This window comes from Stenella coeruleoalba, assembly GCF_951394435.1.
Source record: "Stenella coeruleoalba genome assembly, chromosome: 1".
NCBI lineage: Eukaryota > Metazoa > Chordata > Mammalia > Artiodactyla > Delphinidae > Stenella > Stenella coeruleoalba.
The window spans coordinates 183797841-183824919 of record NC_137169.1 but is presented as its reverse complement, the minus strand read 5'-3'; the positions used below and the strand labels follow the sequence as shown (position 1 = coordinate 183824919).

Below are 27079 nucleotides of genomic sequence, written 5' to 3'. Positions count from 1 at the left end.
CCTTTCATCTTGTAGTAAAGGCCAGTAGGTTTGCTGGTATAAAAAAACTACTTCCTAAGAGAGAAAAATCTATAAACAAGGCAGGTTCCGAGCACAGTGATTTCCCTGACTAGACTTTGAAGTTGGGGACAGAACTTGACACTCTTTTCTCCCCAGCACCCTACCACCTGCGCCCAGTCGATGGTCCATAAAATTTACTGCTGTTTCTGCTGCTGTTGCTATTCTGGCTATGCCTGCTGATGAACCAAATAGGCTCAAGTCTATATAAGTTTCAAGCAGATTCTGAGGGCCTGTGATGTTCTATGTGCAGCAGAGTCTTTTAAAATAGCCAATTTCACCTAGCTCATAGAAATGGCCCTTCAAGATGGCTCACAACCTTTTCCCACCCATCAGCCTCAACCTACCAGGTAACCGCAGCTTTGTGGAGGAGTGGGATGAATGTGCCTGCATGTTTATTTATTAGTATAAAGCCTGAAAGTGTGATCATTTCTGAAGTTAATAACAGAAAATTTAGGTGGATTCTAGCAGAAGACTCTTTTACTCCCTGCTCCATATTCTTCTGTGGCCCCTCTGAAAAGGAAGTACCACCAACCCTTCCATCCTTTCTGGGAAGTACCTGAGAGGGGGTTTCTGTGTTTCTTTCCATCCCTTACATGCTCATCTCCAAGGGAGGAGGAGTAGCTAATCTTACGGGTAAGAGTCTGATGTCCTCTGGACTGGGTCCTCTCTCCTGCACTGACTACAACATGGGTAGGTAAGGACAGTGTGCTCCCTCCACTTCCCCCTTTTGTATAACAGCTGTAGCTGGGTCAGTGCTGGAGTTTGCTTTCTGGAGCAGGCCCAGAGATACCTTCGCTCTCCTGCGCTTTCTTGGCCTCTCTGTCCTACAGTTGATGGGCCTGTGGAGCAGCTGGCAGCTGGGTAAGAATTTATGTCATCTTCTTAACAGACTTGATTGACTCTCCCAAGCTCTGGACTTAGAAAAGCCCCGTTTGGGCTTCAGGTCCAAGATGAGTGTTTTGGCAGGGAGCTCAGTACTGTGGGAGTTATTGGGCATTCATTAATAAATATTTGCTCCTGATTCGGCTCACCATGAATTTACTCAATGATTACAACCCAGAGAAGGGTTGGGGACAGGGATTAGCCCATTCTGGTCACCAGCATTATGGATATTTCTATAATCTTAGGGTAACACAGAGGACTTCTTAAGCCTGGCACTAAATTCAGAATCCATAGAGAAAAAGATGGCTGGGTTTGACTGTCATAACAGACAATTAATACAATTAATATTCAAATCATCCTAAAAACAATACAAAAAAGATGAAAACCTTAAGTAGAAAAATGGGCAAAAAAGCCTTTTGGGATCTGGTCCTGCCTCTCTCTCTGACCTCACCTCCTGCCATCTTGACTTTCTATCCCAATTTTTTCTTCCCCCCTAGAATGTGCTAGGCTGGTCCCTGTTTCTGAGCTTTTGTCCTTGCTATCAAATCTCTCGGTTTTATTTCCTTCATAGCAATTTTCACCTAAATTTTTCTTTTTAAAAATTTGTTTACATGATACGTTAATGTGCTAGGGCTGCCAAAACAGAGTACTAGAGATTGGTGGCTTAAACAACAGAAATTTATTTTCTCACAATTCTGTAGGCTGAAAGTCCAAGATCAAGGTGTCAGTAGGGTTGATTTCTTCTGATGCTTCTCTCCTTGACTTGTAGATGGCCATCTTCTCCATGTTTCTTTACATGGTCTTCCCTCTGTACATGTCTGTGTCCTAAACTCTTCCTCTTATAGGGACACCAGTCAGATTAGGGCCCACCTAATTAAATCTCTCCCTGTTCTTCTTACATAACTACTCTTTTTTTTTTTTTTTTTTTTTTTGCGGTACGCGGGCCTCTCACTGTTGCGGCCTCTCCCGTTGCGGAGCACAGGCTCCGGATGCACAGGCTCAGCGGCCATGGCTCATGGGCCCAGCTGCTCCGCAGCACGTGGGATCTTCCCGAACCGGGGCACGAGCCTGTGTCCCTTGCATCGGCAGGCGGACTCTCAACCACTGTGCCACCAGGGAAGCCCTACAGTTGCAATCTTTTTGGTTAATTCTATCACTATTGTCTGAAAGCAGCCCTACTTAAGAGTTATTGCAATAACTGTCTAAGGATCTGAGTCTGTGCATTCTTGAGGTATGAGCAGCAGTGGAAGGCAGTCATGAAGCATACTTTATGATTTGGATTTTCTATTTACGTTATTCAACAGGCAGGCAGTTGTCATTGTATTGATGAAAGCAGTTTTCTCCCTGTTGGATGCCAGAACCTCACTCTATTTCAGGAAAACAAGTCTATTAGGGAATTACTTGGTTCAGTTATGGAGACGTTGAATTTTTGGTGTCTATGAAATCTTCAGCAAGAAAAGGCCAGTTAGTTTAATGCATCAACCTAGAGTTTAAGAGGGATATCTGGGCTGGAGACAAAATATTTGATATTGTCTCATCCAATAGGAATGGATGGGATTGCCCAGGAATAGTGGGCTGCATTTTTAAATTTTTTTTTTATTTTTAGAGCAATGTGCCAGATAAGGAAGGACATGAGACGGAAAGGCTAACTGGGAGAAAGCTGAGAGGGTCTTTAGATTGGTGGATCTGGTTAGGATAAAAAGCAGGTATAAGGAGGGTAACTGAGTGAGAGAAATGGAAGGAAGGGTAAAAGAGACTGGGGTGACTGACTTTAATCTTTTGAATCTGGAGCAGTTCTGAGGGACACAGTTGTGGATGTGCCTAGGTAGTGACTGACAATGAGGAGAGGTCCTGTGGAAAGGGTTGTTAGGGAAGGCACAAAGGAGGGGAAGCACAGAGCAGTTCCAATGATGGAGGTATAGAAGAGCTTAAATCATGAAGGGGCTTAGGACACAAGAGAGGATACCAAAAATGCGAGGTATGGTGGGCTGCAGTATGGTGAAGATAACTGGTCCCAAGATGCCTTCTGGAGAGACACCTGTGGGGAAGAGGCACTTGCATTCTTTTAGAGTCAGTCACAGCTTGGGATAGGTTACATTTTTGAGGGTGTGGCAACTCAGATTTTTGTGCGTCTCCATTGCATTGGCTCTGGGGTCAGAGTTGTTGGTGTACAAACTTACACTAGGACTTCTGGGTTAAGGTCCTTGTTATGAGGGGTCTGTAATCCAGGAGCTGTTCCCTGTGCAAGGAATCCATGCTGATCATTATCTCCCTGAATCCTTTCAAATGTAGCGCCCATCCTATGAGGTTTTCTGCAAGCTCAGACAGAGATTGGTAGAGAAGCAGAGCTCTACCTAACTTATTTCTGAGTGCCCCATGAGGTGAATGGAGAAACAAAGTTGGAGATGGAAAATGGAAGCTGTTTGGGGCATTGTATGTCGAGCTGAAAGATTAAGCAGAGAGTTAATGAATAGCAGGGAGAAGGTCAGAGCCCAGTGCGCGAATGAATGTCACTTCCAAATTCATTAAACCAAGGAGATGAAATGAGAAGATTAGGAGGTCACATGTATTCCAGATAAAAGAGAGAATGGTAAGATATAAAGTGAGTCAAAAACAAGGTCTAGTTATTAGGGTAAAAGAAAAAGGAATTTGGTTTTATGGTATATAGCATATGGTTGGTGTGGTATTAATAGTATGACTTTTCTTTTTTTGCAGAAGTAATATCATTAAAAAATAAGCCTAAATATTGCTGTATTGGAGAATTAACTCCTGGCAGCTTCTTGTTTTTAATTAATTTTTATTGGAGGATTGTTGCTTTACAATGTTGTGTTAGCTTCTGCTGTACAGTTGGCGACTTCTAACCAGCAAGGTGGTCTTGAACAATCTCTTAAAGTCTGTGGCACTCTGTCTTCGCATCTGTAAAAATTAAGCAGTTGGGTCAGGTGATCTCTGAAGTTTCTAGTAGCTCTGTGATTCTACATTATTTATTCTTCCATTTTTCAGATCCATGACATCTTCCCACAATCCCCACCATCCCTTTTAGGGCCCCAAATCACACTGAAGGGGTCCACTGCTTTCATGCAAGTCCAGCCCTAAAGATTTGTTTTCTTTCTAACATTTAAGATGGAAGTAACTGCAGACATTTGGAGTGGCATAGCTCGTATACTGCTGAAATTCAATGAATGACCTAACTTCTCTAGAATGGAACATGACTGCATTGTTTATATTTTGTTTTTTTGTTACCAGGCAATCAATATGGACTTCTCTGAAATATCGTGTGTCAGTTGAGTTTTGGCAGAGAGAAGAAGGTAGTGGCTGCTTTGGGGAATGGAGGAGGTGGAAAAGAAGGTAAAGAGTGAAGATGGAGAAATAAGATGGGGAGGTGGTGATGAGAACCAGGGAAGAGAGAACGTCAGAGTGGTGCTGAGACGGAAGAGACTTTTCTTCTTGTTAAGGGCGGCAGAGGGGAAGAATCCAGCTGATCACTACACAGGGCTTCTGACTCCAGGAATAACAGACCATCTGGTGTCCAACTCCTTCAAAATGGTAAGCTTCATAAACATTCTCATTTATCTGATGTGGACACTGCGTACCCAGCAGATGTATTCTGTGAGCATTTCTTGGTGGAGACAGGCCTAATCAAAGTGAGGTATTCTAAAATAGTCTTTGAGAAGCTAGATGAGAGGATTTGGATGAGGTATTGATTGAAAGTTATATTTTTTATTTTCCTTTTGAAATACGAGAGTTGGCTTGGGCTATGTAAACATTTTCTCCTCATTTCTATATTACCACACACTTGACAGGTGTCAACAAGCTGTTTTTTTTCATTGTCTGGATCAATATAGAAACAGTACCCTACAGAAAGGGGGAGCAGAGCCAAAAGCAAACTTAAAACATTACTTATAACCATGAAGTCTCTTAATGGCCATTTTATAATAGGTATTTCTCTATATGACACACACGTCTCCCCTCCTTCAGTACTTTATAGTAACTCACGACATGTAAGGAAATTATGGATATGCTCCTTTCCCTTCCCTTTATCTCATCCCTTTCCTTCTAACAAGCTGAATTTACATGTGAGGGTTTTCAGAGGGATTCTTGATTCACCCTAATTTGCCATCTCTGAATTACACCTTCTTTAAAAAAAGAAAATTCAAATCCCAACTTTACAAATCTTGCAACAAATAGCTATCACTGCTACCTTTATATGCATCATGGAAGCGGATAACATCTCAGAGGTCCCTTTTGACTCAAAATTATTAGATTCTGTGATTCTTTTGTGATTTTTAATTGGAAGTGGGGGTGAAATGACTGAGAAGTGACTATAATATGCAGGGGTAGAGAAATCAGACAAAAGATGTGATGTGGGCATAACAGCCTTGAGAGATGCATCGATGCAGTAAAGAGAACATAGCTTTAGAGTGTAGTTTGAGTTGGATCTTTCATAATCTGGCTATCTTCTCTCCAATTTTTCTTATTTTCCTTCTATTCAGCACCATATCTAGTAAATTGTTAATATTCAGTGATGCTTTCTATCATTAAAAACCAGAAGAAAAATTTTTTTCATGTGGAAATGATTAAAGAAACGGAAGAAATTAGGGGCAGCTATAAAAGAAATGATTCTCAGACAAGTTTGGTTACTTGACGTTATCAAAGTAGGCTTCAGAGAGCTTAATTTAACTTCAACCTGTACCCATCCAAGAGTGAGAATTACTTAATTCCAGACAAACTTAGTACAGTTCTACAAGTATATGATGATCTAAATTTCATACTGTATAAATATTTTTCCACTTAAGAATTGATACCAGTTACTTCCTGATTGGTGTACCAGGTTAGAAATGGAAAGATCTGAAATTTGAATAAATAAGACAGATAAAGACAATGAAGTATGTAGAACTATTACAAAGAAAGTTTTTAAGAAAATTGCTATTATCTTTAATTCAACTTTTTAGAAACCATTAATTACTGTTCTTAAACTTAAAAAAAGTCCTTTCTGCCACATTGCTCCCTCTTCTACTCGTTTTCTTCCGTTTCTTGTGCCTGTATTTGAAATTATTCAGTCACAACTTGAGCAGTAGTCTGCTTACATCTGTCTGGACACAAAGGAACTGTGCCCTCATGTGTGGAAACCAGTCCTAGTTCAGTGGGAAGGGAATTCAGTTTGGATCTCAAGATCCCAGAGGAAGTTCCAGATTTTCCTCTTATAGGCTGTGTGACTTTAGGTGAATCATCTAACTTTTTTGAACTTCATTTTATCATTTGTAAAATCAAGGCAATAAAATTTACTCCATGAAGTTCTTATGAGGATTATATAAGGTATTTATGAAAAATACCTTACCCAGTAGATTGCTACTCAGTTTGTAATTAATCAGATTTAGAAACTGAAACAGACGTGTGGTAGCTCATGTAGGGTCCTCTAAGGCAGAGCTCACACTTACATATTTTCCTGAAATGCCTTGGATTACATCAGATGGCAAAGTTCTTTTTTTGTGTAAATGTTACCTGTGGGTGTAATCACTTGTTAGCATCTGGTTACTTTCTTTGTTACTATTTTCTGATTAATTCTGGGAGGGAAATGGTTTTTGTCCTGGTAGCATTTTTCTTTTATTTTGATGCTTTTTGTCAGATACCTGTGACATACCTTTCCCCCTAAGTGCTGACCTTTATGTTAATGTGGCAGTGAGATATTATAGTAAGATTAGAGCTCCACAGGGGGTAAATAAATGTCACTTTTCAAATAGAAACCAGCATAAGTTCTAGAAAAGAAATCCAAGATTCTCAGCTGATCCTGTTATTAGAAACAACAGGCTCTCTAACAGAAGGGGCTTCACATAAGGATCTATAGGTAATGCAGGGTAAAACTTAACTACTGAAAAACCTAACAAGGCAATATTTACCAAGATTATACATTATCTGCAAAAGGTACTAGGAACAACTAAATTTATCACTCCACATCATCCCTCAGGATCTCAGATGTCAGGAAAAAGATCAAGGTCAGAAACTCAGATGGTGCTCATATTAGTCAGGTATAAGCTCTAGAACTAGCTAATAGGTATCAAGAAAACATTGTCCAGGCTGGGACGAGTCAAGCTATTTTCCATAAAGTCAAACATCTTAAAGATGACTTTGCTAAGTTCACTGTTAGGTTTTTCTACTGTGAGTTCATTTTTATTTTACTTAAAAAAATTTTTTTTAACATCTTTATTGGAGTATAATTGCTTTACAATGGTGTGTTAGTTTCTGCTTTATAACAAAGTGAATCAGTTATACATATACATATGTTCCCATATCTCTTCCCTCTTGCATATCCCTCCCTCCCACCCTCCCTATCCCACCCCTCTAGGTGATCACAAAGCACCGAGCTGATCTCCCTGTGCTATGCAGCTGCTTCCCACTAGCTATCTATTTTACGTTTGGTAGTGTATATATGTCCATGCTACTGTCTCAGTTTGTCCCAGCTTACCCTTCCCCCTCCCCGTATCCTCAAGTCCATTCTCTAGTAGGTCTGCATCTTTATTCCCGTCTTGCCCCTAGGTTCTTCTGATCATTTGTTTCTTCTTTTCTTTTCTTTTTTTTTTTTTAGATTCCATATATATGTGTTAGCATACGGTATTTGTCTTTCTCTTTCTGACTTACTTCACTCTGTATGATAGTCTCTAGGTCCATCCACCTCACTACAAATAACTCAGCTTTGTTCCTTTTTATGGCTGGGTAATGTTCCATTGTATATATGTGCCACATCTTCTTTATCCATTCATCTGTTGATGGACGCTTAGGTTGCTTCCATATCCTGGCTATTGTAAATAGAGCTGCAATGAACATTTTGGTACATGATTCTTTTTGAATTATGGTTTTCTCAGGGTATATGCCCAGTAGTGGGATTAGTGGGTCATATGGTAGTTCTACTTTTAGTTTTTTAAGGAACCTCCACACTGTTCTCCATCGTGGCTGTATCAATTTACATTCCCACCAACAGTGCAAGAGGGTTCCCTTTTCTCCACACCGTCTCCAGCATTTATTGTTTGTAGATTTTTTGATGATGGCCATTCTGACCGGTGTGAGATAATAGCTCATTGTAGCTTTGCTTTGCATTTCTCTAATGATTAATGATGTTGAGTATTCTTTCATGTGTTTGTTGGCAATCTGTATATCTTCTCTGGAGAAATGTCTATTTAGGTCTTCTGCCCATTTTTGGATTGGGTTGTTTGTTTTTTTGATATTGAGCTGCATGAGTTGCTTGTATGTTTTAGAGATTAATCCTTTGTCAGTTGCTTCATTTGCAAATATTTTCTCCCATTCTGAGGTTGTCTTTTGGTGTCGTTTATGGTTTCCTTTGCTGTGCAAAAGCTTTGAAGTTTCATTAGGTCCCATTTGTTGATTTTTGTTTTTATTTCCATTTCTCTAGGAGGTGGGTCAAAAAGGATCTTGCTGTAGTTTATGTTATAGAGTTCTGCCTGTTTTCTTCTAAGAGATTTATAGTGTCTGGCCACACATTTCAGTCTTTAATCCATTTTGAGTTTATTTTTGTGTATGGTGTTAGGGAGTGTTCTAATTTCATTATTTTACTTGTAGCTGTCCAGTTTTCCCAGCACCACTTATTGAAGAAGCTGTCTTTCCTCCACTGTATATTCTTGCCTCCTTTATCAAAGATAAGGTGACCATATGTGCATGGGTTTATCTCTGGGCTATCTATCCTGTTCCATTGATTTATATTTCTGTTTTTGTGCCAGTACCATATTGTCTTCTTTATTGTAGCTTTGTAGTATACTCTGAAGTCAGGGAGCCTGATTCCTCCAGCTCCGTTTTTCCTTCTCAAGATTGCTTTGGCTATTTGGGGTCTTTTGTGTTTCCATACAAATTGTGAAATTTTTTTTTCTAGTTCTGTGAAAAATGCCAGTGGTAGTTTGATAGGGATTGCATTGAATCTGTAGATTGCTTTGGGTAGTAGAGTCATTTTCACAATGTGATTCTTCCAATCCAAGAACATGGTATATCTCTCTATTTGTATCATCTTTAATTTCTTTCATCAGTGTCTTATAATTTTCTGCATACAGGTCTTTTGTCTCCTTAGGTAGGTTTATTCCTATTTTATTCTTTTGGTTACAGTGGTAAATGGGAGTGTTTTCATAATTTCACTTTCAGATTTTACATCATTAGTGTATAGGAATGCAAGAGATTTCTGTGCATTAATTTTGTATCCTGCTACTTTCCCCAATTCATTGATTAGCTCTAGTAGTTTTCTGGTAGCATCTTTAGGATTCTCTATGTATAGTATCATGTCATCTGCAAACAGTGAGAGCTTTACTTCTTCTTTTCCGATTTGGATTCCTTTTATTTCTTTTTCTTCTCTGATTGCTGTGGCTAAAACTTCCAAAACTATGTTGAATAAGAGTGGTGAGAGTGGGCAACCTTGTTTTTTTCCTGATCTTAGTGGAAATGGTTTCAGTTTTTCACCATTGAGGACGATGTTGGCTGTGGGTTTGTCATATGTGGCCTTTATTATGTTGAGGAAAGTTCCCTCTATGCCTACTTTCTGCAGGGTTTTTATCATAAGTGGATGTTGAATTTTGTCAAAAGCTTTCTCTGCATCTATTGAGATGATCATGTGGTTTTTCTCCTTCCATTTGTTAATATGGTGTATCACGTTGACTGACTTGCGTATATTGAAGAATCCTTGCATTCCTGGAATAAACCCCACTTGATCGTGGTGTATAATCCTTTTAATGTGCTCTTGGATTCTGTTTGCTAGTATTTTGTTGAGGATTTTTGCCTCTATGTTCATCAGTGATATTGGCCTGTAGTTTTCTTTCTTTGTGACATCTTTGTCTGCTTTTGGTATCAGGGTGATGGTGGCCTCATAGAATGAGTTTGGGAGTGTTCCTCCCTCTGCTATATTTTGGAAGAGTTTGAGAAGGATAGGTGTTAGCTCTTCTCTAAATGTTTGATAGAATTTGGCTGTGAAACCATCTGGTCCTGGGCTTTTGTTTGTTGGAAGGTTTTTAATCAGAGTTTCAATTTCAGTGCTTGTGATTGGTCTGTTCATATTTTCTATTTCTTCCTGGTTCAGTCTCAGCAGGTTGTACATTTCTAAGAATTTGTCCATTTCTTCCAGGTTGTCTATTTTATTGGCATGTAGTTTCTTGTAGTAATCTCTCATGATCCTTTGTATTTCTGCAGTGTCAATTGTTACTTCTCCGTTTTCTTTTCTGATTCTATTGATTTTAGTCTTCTCTCTTTTTCTCTTGATAAGTCTGACTAATGGTTTATGAATTTTGTTTATCTTCTCAAAGAATGAGCTTTTAGTTTTATTGATCTTTGCTATCGTTTCCTTCATTTCTTTTTCATTTATTTCTGATCTGATCTTTATGATTACTTTCCTTCTGCTAACTTTGGGTTTTTTTTGTTCTTCTTTCTCTAATTGCTTTAGGTGTAAGGTTAGGTTGTTTATTTGAGATGTTTCTTGTTTCTTAAGGTAGGCTTGTATAGCTATAATCTTCCCTCTTAGAACTGCTTTTGCTGCATCCCATAGGTTTTGGGTCATTGTGTTTTCATTGTCATTTGTTTCTAGGTTTTTTTTTTATTTCCTCTTTGATTTCTTCAGTGATCTCTTGATTATTAAGTAGTGTTTTGTTTAGCCTTCATGTGTTTGTATTTCTTACAATTTTTTTCCTGTAATTGATATCTAGTCTCATAGCGTTGTGGTCGGAAAAGATACTTGATATGATTTCAATTTTCTCAAATTTACCAAGGCTTGATTTGTGACCCAAGATATGATCTATGCTGGAGAATGTTCCATGAGCACTTGAGAAGAATGTGTATTCTGTTGTTTTTGGATAGAATGTCCTATAAATATCAATTAAGTCCATCTTGTTTAATGTGTCATTTAAAGCTTGTGTTTCCTCATTTATTTTCATTTTGGATCATCTGTCTATTGGTGAAAGTGTGGTGTTAAGGTCCCCTACTATGATTGTGTTCCTGTCGATTTCCCCTTTTGTGACTGTTAGTATTTGCCTTATGTATTGAGGTGCTCCTATGTTGGGTGCATAAATATTTACAATTGTTATCTCTTCTTCTTGGATTGATCCCTTGATCATTATGTAGTGTCCTTGTGTCTTGTAATAGTCTTTGTTTTAAAGTCTATTTTGTCTGATATGAGAATTGCTACTCCAACTTTCTTTTGATTTCCATTTGCATGGAATATCTTTTTCCATCCCTTCACTTTCAGTCTGTATGTGTCCCTAAGTCTGAAGTGGGTCTCTTGTAGACAGCATATATACAGGTCTTGTTTTTGTATCCATTCAGCCAGTCTATATCTTTTGGTTGGATCATTTAATCCATTTACATTTAAGGTAATTATTGATATGTATGTTCCTATTACCATTTTCTTAATTGTTTTGGGTTTATTATTGTAGGTTTTTCCCTTTTCTTGTGTTTCCTCCCTAGAGAAGTTCCTTTAGCATTTGTGGTAAAGCTGGTTTGGTGGTGCTGAGTTCTCTTAGCTTTTGCCTGTCTGTAAAGCTTTTAATTTCTCTGTCAAATCTGAATGAGATCCTTGCTGGGTAGAGTAATCTTGGTTGTAGGTTTTTCTCTTTCATCACTTTAAAATGTCCTGCCACTCCCTTCTGGCTTGCAGAGTTTCTCCTGAAAGATCAGCTCTTAACCTTATGGGGATTCCCTTATGTGGTACTTGTTGTTTTTCCCTTGCTGCTTTTAATATTTGTTCTTTGTATTTACCTTTTGATAGTTTGATTAATATGTGTCTTGGCGTGTTTCTCTTTGGTCTTATCATGTATGGGACTCTCTGTGCTTCCTGGAGTTAACTATTTCCTTTCCCATATTAGGGAAGTTTTCAACTATAATCTCTTCAAATATTTTCTCAGTCCCTTTCTTTTTCTCTTCTTCTTCTGGGACCCGTATAATTCGAATGTTTGTGCATTTAATGTTGTCCCAGAGGTCTCTGAGACTGTCCTCAATTCTTTTCATTCTTTTTTCTTTATTCTGCTCTGCAGTAGTTATTTCCATTATTTTATCTTCCAGGTCACTTATCTGTTCTTCTGCTTCAGTTATTCTGCTATTGATTCCTTCTAGAGAATTGTTAATCTCATCTCTGTGGTGTTCATCTCTGTTTGTTTGCTGTTTAGTTCTTCTAGGTCCTTGTTAAACGTTTCTTGTATATTCTCCATTCTGTTTCCAAGATTTTGGATCATCTTTACTCTCATTATTTGGAATTTTTTTTCAGGTAGACTGCCTATTTCCTCTTCATTTGTTACGTCTGGTGGGTTTTTGCCTTGCTCCTTCATCTGCTGTGTGTTTCTCTGTCTTCTCATTTTGCTTAACTTACTGTGTTTGGGGTCTCCTTTTCACAGGATGCAGGTTCGTAGTTTCTGTGTTTTTGGTGTCTGCCCCCAGTGGGTAAGGTTGGTTCAGTGGGTTGTGTAGTCTTCCTGGTGGAGGAGACTAGTGCCTGTGTTCTGGTGGATGAAGCTGGATCTTGTCTTTCTGGTGTGCAGGTCCATGTCTGGTGGTGTGTTTTGGGGTGTCTGTGGCCTTATTATGATTTTAGGCAGCCTCTGTGCTAATGGATGGTGTGGTGTTCCTGTCTTGGTAATTGTTTGGCATAGGGTGTCCTGCACTGTAGCTTGCTGGTCACTGAGTGGAGCTGGGTCTTGGCATTGAGATGTAAATCTCTGGGACATTTTCACCGTTTGATATTACGTGGAGCTGGGAGGTCTCTTGTGGACCAGTGTCCTGAACTTGGCTCTCCTACCTCAGTGGCACAGCCCTGATGCCTGGCTGGAGCACTAAGAACCTCTCCTCCACATGGCTCAGAATAAAAGGGAGAAAGAAAAGAAAGAAAGAAAGAAGATAAATAAAATAAAATAATTAAAATAAAAAATAAGGGTTAAGAAAAAAATATTTTTTTAAGTAAAAAAAAAAAAAAAAGGACAGACAGAACCCTAGGATAAATGGTAAAAGCAAAGCTTTACAGACAAAATCACACACAGAAGCGTACACATACACACTCACAAAAAGGGGGAAAATATATAATCGTTGCTCCCAAAGTCCACTCCTCAATTTGGGATGATTCGCTGTCTATTCAGGTATTCCACAGATGGAGGGTACATCAAGTTGATTGTGGAGATTTAATCCCCTGCTCCTGAGGCTGCTGGGAGAAATTTCCCTTTCTCTTCTTTGTTCACACAGCTCCCGGGGTTCAGCTTTGGATTTGGCCCCGCCTCTGCGTGTAGGTCGCCGAAGGGCGTCTGTTCTTCGCTCAGACAGGACTGGGTTAAAGGAGCAGTTGATTCGGGGGCTCTGGCTCACTCAGGCCAGAGGGAGGGAGGGGCACGGAGTGCGGGGTGAGCCTGTGGCGGTAGAGGCTGGCGGGACGTTGTAGCAGCCTGAGGCGCGCTGTGTGTTCTCCCTGGGAAGTTGTCCCTGGATCCTGGGACCCTGGCAGTGGCGGGCTGCACAGGCTCCCAGGAGGGGAGGTGTGGATAGTGACCTGTGCTCGCACACAGGTTCCTTGGTGGCTGCAGCAGCAGCCTTAGCGTCTCATGCCTGTCTCTGGGGTTCGTGCTTTTGGCCACGGCTCGCGCCCGTCTCTGGAGCTCCTTTAAGCAGCGCTCTTAATCCCCTCTCCTCGCGCACCAGGAAACAAAGAGGCAAGAAAACGTCTCTTGTCTCTTCGGCAGCTCCAGAGTTTTCCCCGGACTGCCTCTTGGCTAGCCGTGGTGCACTATGGCTGTGTTCAGGCTGTGTTCACGCTGCCAACCCCAGTCCTCTCCCTGTGATCCATTGAAGCCTGAGCCTCAGCTCCCAGCCCCGCCCACCCCGGCGGGTGAGCAGAGAAACCTCTCGGGCTGGTGAGTGCCGGTCGGCACCGATCCTCTGTGTGGGAATCTCTCCGCTTTGCCCTCTGCACCCCTATTGCTGCGCTCTCCTCCACGGCTCCGAAGCTTCCCTGCCCTTCGCCACCCACAGTCTCCGCCCGCAAAAGGGCTTCCTAGTGTGTGGAAACCTTTCCTCCTTCACGGCTCCCTCCCACTGGTGCAGGTCCCGTCCCTATCCTTTTGTCTCTGTTTATTCTTTTTTCTTTTGCCCTACCCAGGTACGTAGGGAGTTTCTTGCCTTTTGGGAGGTCTGAGGTCTTCTGCCAGCGTTTAGTAGGTGTTCTGTAGGAGTTGTTCCACATGTAGATGTATTTCTGATGTATTTGTAGGGAGGAAGGTGATCTCCACGTCTTACTCTTCTGCCGTCTTGAAGCTCCTCCTCTCTACCGTGAGTTTATTTTTAAATGGTATTGCGCTTGGTTTGGCTTTAAGTAGTTCTTAATAATTCTTTGATCTTGGCTTACCACTTGAAGATTGAGTGTGAGAATGGGCAGATTTCTGTTCATGAGTCATAAAACAGCATTGAGTATTTCTATCACCGTGTAAGACATTTAGGCTTTGAGGAAAGAAGCAGATATGTTCCAGTTCTGGTAAAGTTTTCTTTATACCTATTAGCTCATACTGGAACTTCTTTGACAAATATGAGCACCATCTGGATTCCTGACTTTGGCCTTGTTCCTTATCTCTGAGCTCATTTTCACAGCAAACAAGTGCTACCTAGAGGGGTGTGTGTGTGCGTGCGTGCGCGTGCACATGCATGTGTGTATGTGTCTAGGGAAAGGGGTATGATCCTGAGATGCATTACATGTTTTCTCAGCAAGTCCTCAGGGGAGATCAGCCCCAGGTGCTCACAATGATAACCCACTTGTTAACACGTTCTTTATTGGCTTTTCTCCTTTTCTTGTCTTATTTTCCTCACTTTCCCTGGGATCACTTCTCAAATAAACTACCTGTACCTAAGTGCTTCTGCTTCCACGTAACCCAAACTAAGACAGAACCATTAAAAAAAAATCTCCTTGGGGCATGAAAATCTAATGCAAAATGTGTTCATACTATTTGAAAACAAAAGAATCCATATTTTTGTAAGAAGAGAAACATAAATAAGCCAAAAACCAAATTAAAAAACCTAGAGAGCTGTCAAGTCACACACACGCAAACACCACATACACATAGAAACACACATATCCCACACTCAGATTGGTCTAAACAAGTGGAAGATAACTTGAGTAAAAACAAAGAACTTACTGAAACACAAAGCCAGAAAATAGAAATTATAAGTAAGATGGGAGATGGTAAATTAGAAGTTATTGTGAACTACAGTCAAGAATAAGAAGAAAAGAAATAAGATGCATTGGAATCTGGGGAGATTAATGCAATAAGAATGAACTAACACAGTTATACTTTGGAATGTACAATGAAATGATGTATGTGCTTTGTAAACTATTAAATATTGAAATTCATACTCAAAGCATTCTTGTCAACAGGTTGCATAAAAGAATGCTTGTCAATGAAGTGGATGACCATGGAGGAAAAATACTCACCTAGAAGCCCTCTGGGTTTTTTATCCTAGTTTCCCTGAACTTTCTGACATTTGGCAAGTTAATTTCTCTGGATGTGTGTTTCCTTGCCCTAGCCATTGGATCAACATGAACTCAAATTTTATTTTATTTTTAAAAATTTTATTCAATTTAAATTATTTTATTTTTATTTATTTATTTGGCCATGCCATGCAGCTTGTAGGACCTTAGTTCCCTGACCAGGGATCAAACCTGTACCCCCTGCAGTGGAATCATGGAGTCCTAACCACTGGACTGCCAGGGAATTCCCCATGAACTCAAATTTTATAATGGATATGAAAACACTTTGAAAAATAGAAAATTGTATGCAAATGTAAGAGTTTATAATTTTTTTTTTTTTTGGTGGTACGCGGGCCTCTCACTGTTGTGGCCTCTCCTGTTGCGGAGCACAGGCCCCGGACGCGCAGGCTCAGCGGCCGTGGCTACGGGCCCAGGCGCTCCGCGGCATGTGGGATCTTCCCGGACTGGGGCACGAACCCGTGTCCCCTGCATTGGCAGGCGGACTCTCGACCACTGCGCCACCAGGGAAGCCCAGAGTTTATAATTTTATAAAAAGGTAGGATGTGAGAGTTAACGTTTACTTCTTTTAAATTCATTTAGGTCCCAAGGATGTAGAGTACACCTCAAGAGAACAGAACTTTGCCAAATCCAAGTTTCTCTGGGTGATATTTCCCTTTTAAAGGGTACACATACTTAAATTTGTTTATTCACTTATAATTCATATACAGTTAAATGTCTGATTTGAAGAACCTAATATGTGATTTCCTTTTCTTATAGTAAACCCCAAACACAGCATTGCCCCATCTCAAGATAGCTTAGGAAACTAATAGTTTGTACCCCTGGAAATCTGAAAAAGTTCTGTTATCCCAAGTGCTTCAAGGAAGGATGTTCTCTTAGTGAAATCTATTTCTCCTAGATTTTTCTTGGATATTTTTGATTGTGGATTTCTGTAATATGCTCAGAATTGTGAAATGTGTAACTAACTGTGCAACAGAATTATGAAAGTGTTCCTCCCCTTAAGGAGCTTATAGTCTAGCTGGGGAGGTAGGGAGAAAAAGTCCATCTATGAAATTAATACAAACAAATACAAGTCGGTACTAATTCAGATACTTATCGAGAAACTTCTTTAGGCATACTCTAGGTGTTTTGCAGGAAAAGTAATCCAACCTTGTTTTTGAATACTACATTATAGCAGTTCAGTCCATTCTGGGCATCAGAACTCTTAATATTATTGAGCGGTGTGCTTTGAAATTATTTTACCAAATCATCTGATAGAGTGGGAAGGTTAATGTCACAAGTAATTCCCCTTCCTCATTCTTCTTTCTCCTCCACACCCTGTCAGGGAAAAACCCCTCCTATCTCTAGAACTTGCATGAAGAACCAGTGAAGTAATCCAGCGATACTGCTAAGATTAGTGACCCAACCCCTGCTTAACTAGTGCATTTCAAAACCGCATATGTCAAGGTCTTCTCTATGTATAGGTCAGTGTGTGGTTTCCTCCACTGTGGCTACTCTGGGGAGAGAAATCAACACTGTTTTCTTGTTTAAAAAGGTGCTCGCTGAAGAAAAGACTAAGTAGAGAGGGTGGGCTGAGAAAACACAGGAGGACCTGAAGGTCATCTTATTCATCTGGAAATTCTCCTGTTGGCCACTGTTCCTCCAGGCTCTTGTTCTGAGTAAGCTGGACCTATTCTAGCTGAGCAGGTTCCAGGCTGAGGAAGGGTGGTATGGCTTGGTGGCAGGAAGTGAGGAGATGGCCATCAACATATGTGGGCTGGATACCCATTTTCTTGTGTCTCTTATATTAACAGAGCCAAGTATTGCTGCTAAGAGACCCTTGAAGACTGAGGGAGAAGGGAAAAAGGCATATCTTCATGGAATAGTACAGGAATTCTGGAGGGAAATTAGTGAGATAAAGACATGGCGACTGTTTGTGGGGGGAGGTAGGCTGATTGTCAACCTCTGAGTGGTGGGTCCTGGGAAATACATCAGGACATTCTCATGTCAGAATACTATATCCCTTAGTGAATTTAGGAAAAGGGCTGATTTTAAGTGAAGAATCTGGTAATTTTTCCATACTTCTTTATGATCAGGAGAGAACTTGGGTTATTTTCTATTAGGTAATTTCTCCTACGTTGAGGCAGAATAAGGTAGTGGTTAAAAGTTCAGAATCGAGAGCCAGAAAGTGTGATTTAAAAAATCCGTTTCCAGCACTTCCTAGCTGTGTGATCTTTGACAGTTTACTTAACCTCTCTCTGCCTCAGTTTCCTCATCTGGATAAAAGCATTACTCACAGAACAGTGCAAGGATTAAGTGAGTTCATAGACACAAAATGCTTGGCACATCATCAGCACTTGATGACTATTTCCCATGGAAATCACATGCATGCAAACTACCCCGCAGCCCAGGCTGCACAGCCTAGTGATGGAGCACATGGGATTCACAGTTAGACTGGATCTACAGTCAGCCCAGCTGTGCTCCTCGCCTGCAGTGTGATCTCGGGCAAGTTATTTAATCCTTCTAAGCATCATTTACTCCATCTGTAAGTTGTGATAATAGTGGTATTTACTTCATAGTTTGTTCTGAGGAATGAATGAGATGATTTACATACATTTCCTGATGCAAGGGGGGTCTGGCACACAGTAAATGCTACTTCTTTCATACATGTACACACATCACATCACACACACACACACACACACACACACACACACACACACACACACAAACACACATGTCCTTGCATCTTACATGATTGTCTCTTCCCTCCTTAAAAAGAAAACCTGAAAAACCTTCATCTTTCCTAGGGAAGTGCAGAATAATGACCCTGAACCAATTACTTATGTACTTGGGAAAAATAATCCTTTTCAGTTCTCCCTTACATTTTCCCTTTCTATCCCCCATGTCAGGAGCAGAAGACCAGGGAAACTGGTTGCCAGACAGGAAGGGAAGGAAAAGATGACCAAAGCTGACTTAGCACATGTCCACTCTTCTCATGGGTAACTGCCTGCCAGGACTGCCTACATAATTTTAGGGCTCGGTGCAAAATGAAAATTCACGACCCCTTGTTCAAAAGTCATTAAGAATTTCAAGACAGCAACATCAGAGCATTAAACCAAGCACATGGCTCTCTGCAACTTCACAGTAAAGCTGTAAAGCTGGCCCTGCTGCCAGCCCTAGGGCAGTGGGAGCGAGGAAGTGTTGAAGCCCCTTCTGTTGTTGGTTTGATGCCAACTTGTCTGTTCTTTCCATCTCTGAGCCTAACTGAGCCATGTGGGTTTACTTCCAGGTCTCCCTGGGAGCCTAGAGACTGGGAATGTGAAGTGTCAGACAGCCCCACCTCTGAAGGGAGGTGAAGAGAAATTGGGTTAGAACTGTTTAACCCAGTCAATCAATTTGATCAGTTTGTAGGAAATCCTCATAATTGTAGGAGGGAAGGTCACCCACAAGGGAGAAAATGTATAGTAATACTAATCATTAGAGAATATTTGTGGGTATGAGTGTGGTCTGTAATGCTGCAAAATGTTCACTTTCATGGTCTCAGTTAATTTCTTCTGCTTAACAAACTTTTAAGCTCTTAAGAGGATTTATCTACCTCTTTTATTCACTTACCGGAGAAGCAAAAGCTTGACCTTCCTTCTTCCCTTGTTAGATACTGCTCATATTAGCTTGAGGGCATTAGGAGGAAGATGAGGAGTGTGCGAGCAATAAAGATATTTCAGTCTTCAGGAGCTAACAATGCATGTTATCCATTATATCCATTGTATCCATACCCTTTTATCGATTTTATATCTTGCAGGGAAATTTGATGATGAACTTTAATTCTTTGAGAGACTACCACATGGCTCAGATGGCCTATATATTCTTGCTCTGTGACCAGATGTGGGAGGCTGGGCCCTGGGGATGCAGCAGCAGAGACCCTGGGAATGGATGGGGGGTGGTAAATGGGGCAGAGAAGTGGTTTCAAGGAAAGCTGCTAGAGTTAGAAGATGGAGAAAGGTGGTGGGAAAGGGTGAAGGGGAGAGGAGAGGTTTGGGGAGAAGGGGGGATTGAAATAGGGGGCTGGAGAGAGGAAGAGGGAGCCCAGGAATAAGGAAGTCCAGGTTGAAAGGTTAACTTGAAGTTAACTTGTGGGTTAGGAAGTCCCAGAAGGAGGGGAATAGAAAGACCTTTCCTCTCTTAGCTGAATAGAAAGCCCCAAGGGGCCACAGAGAGAACACTGTTCATTGTAGATTCCCTGGCACTATCACTCCTTAACTCCTTGGGTTGTTCATTACTCCTCCCATCAATGCAGTCGTCATATGCCAAGCAAGGGTGTGCATCAGGGGACCTTCTAATCCCAGTCTGAGCCAGACCACAAATTCCAGGGGAGTGAGTGAGTGAGATGGAAGGGACAGGTCAGAGAGAGAGGAAGGAAAGCACAGATGGGGAGAGCAAAGAAGTGTGAATAGGAGGGAGCGCAGGGGAATGCAGGGGACTGGGTGGGGGAGAGTGAAGTGTGGGCATTTTTGCCTGTTACGTCTTTCCTAATTTTTGGAGCACAGGCTCTGGACACACAGGCTCAGCGGCCATGGCTCACAGGCCCAGCCGCTCCGCGGCAGGTGGGATCTTCCCGGACTGGGGCATGAACCCGTGTCCTCTGCATCGGCAGGCGGACTCTCAACCACTGCGCCACCAGGGAAGCCCCCCTAATATTTTTTTCAATAACAGTTTTAAAGTGATATTTACACACCATAAGTCTCACCCTTTTAAAGTATATAATTCAGTGGTTTTTAGTATAGTTACAGAGTTGTGCAACAATCACAACTGTCTAATTCAAGAACATTTTTATCACCCCTCCCCAAAGAAATTACCCATTAGCAGTCATTCCCCATTCTCCCCTGTCCCTAGTCCCTGGAAACCACACATCTCTTTTCAGTTCCTATAAATTTGCCTATTCTAGACATTTTGTGTAAGTGGAATCATACAATATATGGTCTTTTGTGCCTGGCTTCTTTCACTTAGCATTATGTTCTTAAGGTTCATCCACGTTATAGCATGTATCAGTACTTCATTTCTTCTGCTGAATAATATTCCATTGCACAGATAAATCACATTTTGTCTATCCATCAGTAATACACATATGGGTTGTTTTCACTTTTTTGGCTATAATGAATAATGGTGCTAGGAACATTCTTATACAAGTTTTTACGAGAACATATGTTTTCATTTCTCTTGTGTATGTAATTAGGAATAAAATTGTTGGGCCATGTGTAATTCTGTGTTTAATATTCTGAGGAACCGCCAAACAGTTTTTCCAAAATGACTGAACCATTTTAGAATCTCACTAGCCGTGAGTGAGAGTTCCAATTTCTCTACATTCTTGCTGACACTTGTTACTTTCTGTCCTTTTGCTTGTAGTCATCCTAGTGGGAATGAGATGTTATCTCACTGGGTTGTTTTTTTTGTTTTTAATTTTTGGCCATGCCACAGGGCATGCAGGATCTTAGTTCTCCATCCAGGGATTGATCCCATGCCCCCTGCAGTGGAAGTATGGAATCTTATCCACTGGACCACCAGGGAAGTCCCTCGTTTTTTTTCTTTTAATTGAAGTGTAGTTGATTTACAATATTATATTAGTTTCAGGTATACAGCAAAATGATTCAGTTATATATATATTTTTTTCAGACTATTTTCCATTATTGGTTATTATAAGATATTGAATATAGTTCCCTGTGCTGTACGGTAAATCCTTGTTTCTTATCTATTTTACATATAGTGGTTTGCATCTGTTAATTCCATATGCCTACTTTATCCCCCCCTTTCCCCTTTGGTAACCATAAGTTTGTTTGCTATGTCTGTGAGCCTGTTTCTGTTTTGTACATGGATTCATTTGTATTATTTTTTTAGATTCCATATATAAGTGACTTTCGTCTTTCTCTAACTTCACTAAATATAATATTCTCTTGGTTCATCCATGTTGCTGCAAATGGCGATATTTCATTCTATTTTATGGCGGAGTACTATTCCATTGTGTGTGTGTGTATATATGTATCACATCTTCTTAAGCCAGTCATCAGTTCATGGGCACTTGGGTTGTTTCCATGCCTTGGCTATTTTGTACATAGTGCTGCTATGAACGTTGGGGTGTATGTATCTTTTTAAATTGGAGTTTTTGTCTTTTCTGGATATATACTCAGGGGTGGGATCACTGAATCACATGGTAGGTCTATTTTTAATTTTTAAGGAAGCTTCATACTGGTTTCCATAGTGGCTCCACCAGTTTACATCCCCACCAACAATACACAAGGGTTCCCTTTTCTCTACACTCTCTCTAGCATTTATTATCTGTAGACTTTTTTTTTTGATTCTTTGTACATTTATTTGTCTTCAGAATGTATTCCAAAAATGGATTTATATTTAAAAAATTGTGTTCTTAAGTCACTTAAGATAATTACTTTCACAAACAATAAGCAATTAGTAAAATTGGTTTCTGTTTTTAAATTCTTAGGAATTGCTGGGGTTTTTTCTATTTGATTTAATTTAATTTTTAATTTTTTAAATTGAAGTATAGTTGTACAGTATTACATGTTACAGGTGTACAACATATAGATTCACAATTTTTAAAGGTTATATTCCATTTATAGTTACTACAAAATATTGGCTATATTCCCTATGTTGTAGCTTATTTATTTTATACATAATAGTTTGTACCTCTTTATGCACTACCCCTATCTTGCCCCTCCCCACTTCTTTCTCCCCACTGCTAATCACTAGTTTGTTGTCTACATCTGTGAGGCTGTATCCTTTTTGTTATATTCAATAGTTTGTTTTATTTTTTAGATTCCACATATAAGTGATATCATACAGTATTTGTCTTTCTCTGTCTATCTTATTTCACTTAGCATGATACCCTCCAAGTCCATCCATGTTGTTGCAAATGGCAAAATTTTACTTTTTTATAGCTGAGTAGTATTCCATTTTGTGTGTGTGTGTGTGTGTGTGTGTGTGTGTCTCACATCATCTTTATTTATTCTTCTGTTGATGGAAATCTAAATAATGATGCTATGAACATTGGGGTGGATATATCTTTTTGAATTAGTGTTTTTGCTTTTTTCAGATATATACCCAGGAGTGGAATTGCTGGGTCATATAGTAGTTCTATTTTAAGTTTTTTTAGAAACCTCCCTACTGCTTTTCACAGTGGCTGCACTAATTTACATTCCCACCAACAGTGTATGAGTGTTCCCTTTTCTCCGCATCCTCACCAACATTTGCTGTGTTCTGCTGGCCATTTACATGCCCTCTTTGGAAAAATGTCTATTTAATTCTTCTACCCATTTTGTAATCAGGTTGTTTGTTTATTTTTGATGTTGAGTTGTATGAACTGTTTATATATTTTAGATATTAACCCCATACTGGTCTTATCATTTGCAAATATTTTCTCCTATTCAGTAGGTTGTCTTTTCATTTTTTTTTTTTTTTTTTTTGCGGTACGCGGGCCTCTCACTGTTGTGACCTCTCCCGTTGCGGAGCACAGGCTCTGGATGCACAGGCTCAGCAGCCATGGCTCATGGGCCTAGCCGCTCTGCAGCATGTGGGATCTTCCCGGACCGGGGCACAAACCCGTGTCCCCTGCATCGACAGGCAGACTCTCAACCACTGTGCCACCAGGGAAGCCCTGTCTTTTCATTTTGTTGATGGTTTACTTTGCTGTGCAAAAGCTTTTAAGCCTAATTAGGTCCCATGTGTTTATTTTTGCTTTTATTTCCTTTGCTTTAGGAGATAGTTCCAAAAAAATATTACTACAATTTATGTCAAGGAGTGTTCTGCTTATGTTTTCTTCTAGGAGTTTTATGGTTTCTGGTTTTACATTTAGATCTTTAATCCATTTTGAGTTTATTTTTGTATATGTTAGAGAATGTTCTAATTTCATTGTTTTACATGTATGTAGCTGTCCAATTTTCCCAACACCACTTATTGAAGATACTGTCTTTTCTCCATTGTGTATTTTTGCCTCCTTTGTTGTAGATTAGTTGGCCATAAGTGCATGGGTTTATTTCTGAGCTCTCTATTTTGTTCCATTGATCTATGTGTCTGTTTTTATGCCAGTACCATACTGTTTTGATTCCTGTAATTTTGAAGTATAGTCTGAAGTCAGGGAGTGTGATTCCTCCACCTTTGTTCTTTTTTCTCAGTATTGTTTTGGCTATCCAACCTCTTTTGTCTTTTTATACAAATTTTAAAATTATTCTAGTTCTGTGAAAATGCCCTTGGTATTTTGATAGGGATTGCATTGAATCTTCAGATTGCTTTGGGTAGTTAGTCTTGGGTAGCATAGTCATTTTAATAATATTAATTATTCTAATCTGAGAACATGGTATATCTTTTCATCTGTTTGTGTCATCTTCAATTCCTTTCATCATTGTGTTATAGTTGTCTGGGTACAGGTCTTTTACCTCCTTAGGTAAGTTTATTCCTAGATATTTTATTCTTTTTGATGCAGTGGTAAATGGGATTGTTTCCTTAATTTCTCTTTCTGAGAATTTGTTGTTAGTGTATAGAAGTGCAACATATTTCTCTATATTAATTTTGTATCCTGAAACTATACCAAATTCATTGATAAGCTCTAGTAGTTCTCTGATGGTGTCTTTAGGGTTTTCTATGTGTGGTATTATGTTATGTGCAAATAATAAGTTTTACCTTTCTCTTTCAATTTGTATAACTTTTCTTCCTCCCTCCCTCCCTCCCTCCCTCTCTCTCTCCCTCTCTCCCTCTCTCCCTCCCTTCCTTCCTTCCTTTCTTTCTTTTTGTCTGATTGCTGTGGCTGATTTCTAATATTATGTTGGCTAGAAGTGGTGAGAGGGGGCATCCTTGTCTTTTTCCTGAATTTAGTGGGAAGGCTTTCAACATTTTACTGTTGAGTATTATGTTGGCTGTGGGTTTGTCATAAATATCTTGAATTATGTTCAGATATGTTCTCTTTATACCCACTTTGGTGACAGTTTTTATCATAAATGGATGTTGAATTTTGTCAAATGCTTTTTCTGTGTCTATTGAGGTGATCATGTGTTTTTTTCCTTTCCTTTTGTTAATATGGTATATCCCATTGATTGATTTGTGTATGTTGAACTATCCTTGCATCCCTGGAGTGAATCCAACTTGATCATGGTATATGATCCTTTTTATGTATTGTTGGATTTGGTTTGCTAATATTTTGTTTAGGATTTTCACATCTATATTCATCAAATATGTTGGCTTGTAATTTTCTTTTTTTTTTGTCGTGTCTTTGTCTGGTTTGGGTACTAGGGTGATGGTAGCTTCACAGAATGAATTTGGAGTGTTTCCTCCTCTTCAGTTTTTTGAAATAGTTTGAAATGAACGTGTATATGTTCTTCTTTGTATGTTTGGTAGAATTCTCCATTGAAGCCATCCAGTCCTTGACTTTTGTTTGATGGAAGTTTTTGTTTGTTTGTTTTTTGTTTGTGTTTTAATTACAGAGTATATTTCACTTCTAGTGATCAGTCTATTCAAATTGTCTGTTTCTTATTGACTCAGTTTTGGCAGGCTGTATGTTTCTAGAAATTTGTCCATTTCTTCTAGGTTGTCCAATGTGTTGACATATAACTGTTCATAGTATTCTGTTATATGATTTTTTGTATTTCCGTAGTATCAATTGTTATTTCTCCTCTTTCATTTCTTATTTTGTTTATTTGGGTCCTTTCTGTTTTCTTCTTGGTAAGCTTGGCTAGAGGTTTGTCAATTTTGTTTATCTTTTCAAAAACCAACTCTTGGTTTTATTGATCTTTTCTATTATTTTTTGATCTCTGCTTTTTAATTTTTTAAATTGTCTTTATTATTTCCTTCCGTCTGATGACTTTGTGTTTTGTGCATTCTTCTTCTTCTCATTCTTTTAGATGGTAGGTTAGGTTGATTATTTGAGATTTTTCTTGTTTCTTGGATTAGAAATTGAGATTTTTCTTATTTCTTGCTATGTACTTCCCTCTTAGAACTGCTTTTGCTGTATCCCATAGATTCTGTAAAGGTTATGTTTTCATTTTCATTTACCTCTAGGTATTTTCTGATTTATTCTTTGATTTCATCATTGACTCTTTTTTTTTTTTTTAGCGTGTTATTTGGTCTCTCTGTGTTTGTTCTTTTCCCATTTTTCTTTATGTGGTTGATTTCTAGTTTCATACCATTGTGGTCAGAAAAGATGCTTGAAAAAATGTGTATCCTCTTAAATTTGTTGAGTCTTGTTTTGTGACCTAGTATGGGTCTATCCTAGAAAATATTCCATGCATGCTTGAAAAGAATGTGTAGTCTGTTTTTTTGTATGTTGTTGACCACAGATATCAACTAAGTCCAACTGGTCTATTGTGTTATTTAGGACTTCTGTTGCATTACTGATTTTCTGTCTGGATGATATGTCCATTGATGTCAGTAGGGTGCTAGTCTTCTATTATTGTATTCCTGTCGATTTCTCCCTTTATGTCTATTAATATGTTTTATATATTTAGGTGCTCCGTATTGGGTGCCATGTATGTTAATGAGTGTAATATCGTCTTGTTGACTGATCCCTTTACCATTGTATAATGTCCTTTTTTTCTATCTTTATGGCCTTTGTTTTAAAGTCTATTTTGTCTGATGTGAGTATTGCTACCCCTGCTTTCTTGTTATTTCCATTTACATGAAATATCTTTTTCCAAGCCCTTACTTTCAGTCTGTGTGTCTTTCATGCTGAGTGAGTTTCTTGTAGGCAGTGTATTGTAGGTTCTTGTTTTGTTTTGTTTTTAATATAGTCTGCCACTCTGTCTTTTGATTAGAGCAGTTAGTTCATTGCAATTTAAAGTAATTATTGATAGGTATGTACTTATTGCCATTTTAAATCTTGTTTTCCAGTTATTTTTGTAGTTCTTCTTTGCTCATTTCTTCTTTTTGTTTTTCCTTTTGTAGTGTGATGGTTTTCTTTTGTAGTATGCTTGAGTTCCTTTCTTTTTTTCTGTGTGAATCTATTTTATGTTTTTGATTTGTGGTTGCCCAGGAGTTCAAGTATGGTTCACGCATAACTATATCTACTTGCTTTAAACGGATGGTCATACAGGTTCAAACACGCAAAAAATCTACATTTTTCTCCTCCTCTCCCCCATATTTTCTGATTTTGATGTCCTATTTTACATCTTCATGCTTATTCTTTTGCTGTTAATTGTAGTTATAATCACTTTTACAAACTTTTTTATTGTTTTAAATCTTTATACTGGCTTATTTAAGTGATCTTCAATCCTTTTGTATGGTTGCCTTTCCTATTATGATTTTCCCTTTCATATAGATTCTTGCTTCTTTTCTATTTAGAAAAGACCTTTCAATATTTCTTTTAGGTTAAGTTTAGTATTGCTGAATCCTTTTTTTTTTTTTTTTTTTTGGTACGTGGGCCTCTCACTGTTGTGGCCTCTCCAGTCGCGGAGCACAGGCTCTGGATGCGCAGGCTCAGCGGCCATGGCTCATGGGCCCAGCCACTCCACAGCATGTGGGATCTTCCAGGACTGGGGCAGGAACCTGTGTCCCCTGCATCGGCAGGCGGACTCCTAATCACTGCGCCACCAGGGAAGCCCTGCTGAATTCTTCTACAGTTTTTTTCTTGAGAAATTTTTTCTCTCTCCAATTCTAAATGATAATCTTGCTGGGTAG

At 39.4% G+C, this 27079-nt stretch overlaps 1 long non-coding RNA gene across 1 annotated transcript in view; it reads left to right on the top strand.

Moving 5' to 3' along the window:
• The first annotated feature begins 4226 nt into the window (after nucleotides 1–4226).
• LOC307182846 overlaps nucleotides 4227–27079 on the top strand; it is a 251859-nt gene continuing 229006 nt past the window's right edge. The window contains exon 1 of the long non-coding RNA XR_013827275.1: nucleotides 4227–4488. This is a non-coding gene — a long non-coding RNA (uncharacterized lncRNA). The remainder of the gene's footprint in view (nucleotides 4489–27079) is intronic.